Genomic DNA, 6,109 nt, shown 5'->3' on the forward strand with positions numbered 1-6,109 from the left:
TCGGCGCCACACAGGTCCCGACTTCTCCTTACGTCTCCACGTGGCCTACCCTGGTAGGAAGGCTTGGTAGCCACCTTACTGGCCGGCCTGTGGGCCTCAAAGGAGGAAGGCAGAGGTCACTTCGAACTTCAGCCAGCCACAGTAGGATTCCTTTGCCTTCCTCAGGGTCTCATAGTGTGCCGGGAGGCGCCCTTGTCCTCCGAGCTAGGCCCGCATCGTTCCCTCAGGCTGGGTGGCCCTCAGGTTTGCTTCTCCTTTGGATTTGCCACTGCTGTCCTCAGATTTCTCTCCCACTGGTCCTTAAGAAACAAGACTTGTCTTGGGGGCACCTGGATGGCTCGGTCGGTTAAGCGTCCAACTTCAGTTCAGGTCATGATCTCACAGTTTGTGAGTTCAAGCCCTGTGTCGGGCTCTTTGCTGACAGAGCCTGGAGCCTGCTTTGGAGTCTGTGTCTCCCTCTCTCTGCCCACCCCTATTCGCTCTCTCTCTCTCCTTCTCTCTCAAAAACAAAAAAGAAACAAGACTTGTCCTGCTGCACACTTTTTTTTTTTTTCCAGTGAATCAGATGAAATCAAAGAAGGCATAGCACAGCGTGGCATTGCTTAAGAGCACGATTCTGGAATCCCACAGACCCATGTCCACCTTCCTGCTATATCACCTACTGTCTGTGTGACCTTGGTGGAGTCACTTAACCTCTCTGAGCTTCATTTTTCTTCTCTGAAAAATGGGGTTAGTAATAGCTGCCTTACTGTTGTTAGCACTGAGATCACACGGGCACGGGCTGCATTGAGGCTGGTACATAGTAAGTACTCAGTAAGTGTCAGCCGATGTTATGTACAAATGCAGGGAGTTTGGAAGGGGTGGTTGTGATGATCAGAATCTGTATTCCAAGAAGACCTGAATGGTTGGAGCTTAGGGCTGAAGTTAAGAAGAAATGAACTGGAGTAATTGGGAGGCTATGCAGGACAGGGGAGGTAGAATTTGCTACAATGAAATTCAGATCTACTTCAGGGATATCTTGAGGTCCAGGATGTAGGGATTCAAAAGCTGTCCTTGAAGGTGCCTGGCTGGCTCAGTCAGTAGAACACGCAACTCTTGATCTTGGGGTCGTGAGTTCAAACCTCATGCTGGGCATGGAGCCTACTTAAAAAAAAAAGTCCTTGATGGAGACCAATATATAAACAAAGGTGACCCTGTGGGGTGACAGGTATATAAACAATGAAATAGAGCAGTGTAAGTAGAGCAGTTGTCAGAGAGGGAGGGGGCCTGGGAAACACATAGAAGGGAGGTAGAGTCAGAAAACTTTTCCAGAGAAAGTGACTTCTTAATTTAGGCCACGAAGAAAAAGGAGTTTGCCAGGCGGTAAGATCCTGGCGGAGGAAACAGCACCTGTGACGTGATATGTTCAAGAGCTGCAAAGAGTTCTGTGTCACTGGAGCAAAGGGAGAACATAGCTCTGTGAAGGGACCCATGCTGGGCCTTCCAGGCAGCGTCAAGGAGGGGGGTCTTTATCCTCAGGGCAGAGAGCAGCCACAGAAGAGCTGAATAGCCTGGTGTGCCCTGATCAGATCTGCATCTTTTAAAAGACCACCCAGGCCACTGTGTGGAGAATGGATTACAGAGGAGCAAAGAGTGAAGGTGAAGGTATGCCCATAAAGGTAAATACCTCAGATGAAATGGACAAATTCCTAGAAAGAAAAGAACTACCAAAATTGACCCAAGAAAAAATAAGGCAATCTGAATAGGCTTATAACAAGTGAGGAGATTAAATTGCTAATTTTAAAACTACCATCAAAGAAAAACTCACACTCAGGTGGCTTCACTGGGGAATTCTACCAAACATTTAAAGAAGAATAAATACTGGGCCGCCTGGGTGGCTCAGTCGCTTAAGCGCCAGACTTCGGCTCAGGTCATGACCTCACAGTTCATGGGTTCAAGCCCCGCGTTGGGCTCTGTGCTGACAGCTCACAGCCTGGAGCCTGCTTCGGATTCTGTGTCTCCCTCTCTCTCTGCCCCTTCTTGGCTCACACTCTGTCTCTCTCTCTCTCTCTGAAAAATAAATAGACATTTAAAAAAAATAAAGAAGAGTAAATATTAATTCTTCACAAACTTGTCCAAAAACTAGGAAAGAATAGTGTTCAATTCATTCTGTGAAGCCGGTATCATTACCCTGATAGAGCATAGACATCACAAGAAAACATCAGATTGGTATAGCTTATGAATGTGGATATGAAGAATATTTCTTATTTCTCAAGAAAATACAGTTAACTCCTGAACAACATGGGTTTGAACTGCATGGGGTCCACTTATATGCAGACTTTTTTCAATAATTTATAGTACTAGAAATGTATTTTATTTTCCTTATGGTTTTCTTAACCTTTTTTTTTCTCTAGCTTACTTTAGTGTAAAAATACTGTATATGATACATATAACCTACAAAATATGTGTTAATCAACTGTTATCAGTAAAACTTCTGGTCAACAATAGGCTATCAGTAAAGTGGAAGGTTATATGCAGATTTTTGACTGTGTGGGAGGCTGGTGCCCCCTAATCCCCACATTGTTCAAGGGCCATCTGTATTAACAAACAGAATCCAGAAACATATAAAAAGGATTATATACCAAATGGGATCTATCTCAGGAATGCAAGGTTGGTTTAACATTCAAAAACCAATTAATGTGGGGCGCCTGGGTGGCTCAGTCAGGCGTCCAACTCTTGACTTCAGCTCAGGTCATGATCTTACAGTTCACGGGTTTGAGCCCTACATTGGGCTCTGTGCTGACAGGGCAGAGCCTTCTTGGGATTTTCTGCCTCTGTCTCTCTCTGCCTCCCTTAAGCTCTCTGCCCCTCTCCCACTCTCTCTCTCTCTCAAAATAAATAAACTTAAAAACATTTAATGTAATATATCATATCAATAGAATAAAAAATTTCAAGCTACATAGATCATCTCAAAACAGAAAAACCATTTGACAAAACCCAGTACCCTTTTATGATTAAAACACAAGCTAGGAATCAAAGGAAACTTCGCCAACCTGATATAGAGCATTTCAAAAACCCACAGCTAACATCATATTTAGTAGTGGAAGCCTGAACGCTTTCCCCCTAAGATCAGCAACATGACAAGGATATCTGTTCTCCCGACTTCTATTCAATGTTGTACTGGAGATTCAAGCCAAAGCACCTAGGCAAGAAAAAGAAATAAACAGCACCCAGACTGGAAAGGAAGAAGTAAAACTATCTCTATTTGCAGATGACATGATTGTGTATATCAGAAATCTAAGGGATCCACTAAAAACTATGGGAACTAATAAGTGAGTTCAGCAAGCTTGCAGTACATAAGATCAACACACAAAACAGTTTTCTTCTACACATTTGCGATGGAAAATCCAAAAATGAAGAAAACAACTCCATTTATAATAGCATTTAAAAAGGTAAAATACTTATGAGGACTTTAAGAGACAAAACAGATGAACATAAGGGAAGGGAAACAAAAATAAAAACAGGGAGGGGGACAAAACAGAAGAGACTCATAAATATGGAGAACAAACTGAGGGTTAGGGGAGGGGTTGTGGGAGGGGGGATGGGCTAAATGGGGAAGGGGCACTAAGGAATCTACTCCTGAAATCATTGTTGCACTATATGCTAACTCATTTGGATGTAAATTTAAAAAAAAAGAAAAAAGAAAATTTTTTTAAAAAGGTAAATACTTAGGAATGTATATAACAAAGAGTGCAAAACTCATACTCTGAAAACTACAAAACATCACTGAAAGAAATTAAAAGAAGTTTAAATAAATGGACAAGCAACTCATGTTCATGATTTGGAAAACTTAATATTATTAAGGTGATCATACTTCCCAAATTGATGTACAGACTCAATGAAATCCTCATCGGAATCTCGGCTAGCTTCTCAGTAGAAATTGACAAAGCCGATTCTAACACCCATATGGAATTGCAGGGGATCCAGAAAACCCAAAATAATCTGGGAAAAGAATAACAAAGTTGCAGGACTCACACTTCCCAATTTCAAAACTAACTACAAAGCAGCAAATATCAGATAAATGAATAGAATAGAATAGAATAGACAGTCCAGAAATAAACCCATGTGTCTAAGGTCAACTGATTTTTAACAAAGGCACCAAAGACCATTCAATGGGGAAAGAATAGTCTTCAACAATGTTGCTGAAACAAATGAATAGCCACATGCAAAAGAATGAAGTTGGACCTCTACCCAAACACTATATACAGAATTAACTCAAAACGGATCAAAGACCTAAATGCAAAAGCTAAACTATAAAACCCTTAAAAGAAAACATAGGAGTAAATCTTCATGACCTCAGATTTGGTAATGGACTCTTAGGTCAACAAAAGTACAAGTAACAAAATAAAAAGTAGATAAATTAGATTTCATCAGAATAGAAAACTTGTGCATCCAAGGTCACCATCAAGAAGGTGAAAAGACAACCTAAAGAATGGGGAAAATGTTTGCAAATCATGTATCTGATAAGGGACTTGTATCTAGAATATATGAAGAAGACTTACAACTCAATAATAAAGAGACAACCCAATTTTTAAACGAGCAAAGGATTTAGAAAAAAATTTTTTTAACATTTATTCATCTTTGAGAGACAGAGCGTGAGTTGGGGAGGAGCAGAGAGACAGGGAGACACAGAATCTGAAGCAGGCTCCAGGCTCTGAGCTGTCAGCACAGAGCCCGATGCAGGACTCAAACTCACTGACCGCAAGATCATGACCTGAGCCAAAGTCGGATGCTTACTGACTGAGCCACCTAGGCGCCCCTAATTTTTTTCTTTCTTTATTTTTTGGAGAGAGAGAGAGAGAGAGTGTGTGTGGTTGCACACACGCACGTGCACATGGATGTTGGGGAGGGGCAAAGGGAGAGAGAATCCTAAGCAGGCTCCACATGGAGCTCAACACGGGGCTCAACATGAGGTTTGATCCCACCACCCTGGAATTGCAACCAGAGCCAAAATCAAGAGTCGGTCACTCAACTAACTAAGCCAGGCACCCAAGATGAGCAAAGAATTTGAATAGATCTTTCTCCAAACAAGATCTACAGATAGCCAATAAGCACATGAAAAGATGTTTGACATGATCAATCATCAGGGAAATGAAAATTAAAACCATAAGGAGATACAAATTCACACCCACCAGGATGGCTACAATCAAAAAGATAACAAGTGTTGGCAAGGAGAAATCAGAGCCCTTATACACCACTGGCGGGAATGTAAAATTGTGTATCCTGTTTGGAAAACAGTCTGGCAGTTCCTCAATTAAACATAAGTTTCCAGGGGTGCTTGGGTGGCTCAGTGAGTTAAGCATCCATCTCTTGATTTGGGCTCAGGTCATGATCTTGAGGTTCCTGAGTTTGAGCCCCCCGTCAGGCTCTGTGCGGACAGCCTGGGATTATCTCACTCCCTTTCTCTCTGCCCCTCTGCCTCTCACAGTTTCTCTCTCTCTCTCTCTCTCTCTCTTTCTCTCTCCCTCTTTCAAAATAAATAAACTTAAAAAAATACATATGTCCGCACAAAAACTTGTACACAAATGTTTATAGAAACATATTCGTAATGCCAAAACGTGGAAAGAACTCAAATGGTTAATGACAGATAAACAAAATGTGGTCTATCCGCATGGTGGAGTATTATACAGCCATTAAAAGGGAATGATGTACTGACACATGCTACAACATGCGTGAGCCTTGGGAATACTATCTTAAGTAAAGAAGCTAGGCACAAAAGACCACATTTTGCATTTTCTTGTATTTCACTCATAGGAAATGTCCAGAATAGGCAAATCTATAGAGGTAGAAAGTAGATGAGTGCCTGCTTAGGGCTGAGTAGGAGGGCAAGAGCTCAAAATTTCATAGTTCTTCCTGAGGAGATAAAAAAGATCAGATCTAAAATTGACTATGGCTGTACATATATGTGAATACTAAATTCACAATTTAAGTGGGTAGATTTATGGCATGTGAATTATATCTCCATAAAAGCGTTAAAGAAAGAAAGCATGAAGGCAGGGAGATTAGTGATCAGTGAGTTCCAGTAGTGCAGGCAAGAGGTGGTGAGCCGGGGGGGGGGGGGGGGGGGGGG

The sequence above is a fragment of the Herpailurus yagouaroundi genome, unplaced genomic scaffold (genome assembly GCF_014898765.1).
Source record: "Herpailurus yagouaroundi ecotype Mexico unplaced genomic scaffold, PumYag 77, whole genome shotgun sequence".
In the NCBI taxonomy this organism is placed as follows: domain Eukaryota; kingdom Metazoa; phylum Chordata; class Mammalia; order Carnivora; family Felidae; genus Herpailurus; species Herpailurus yagouaroundi.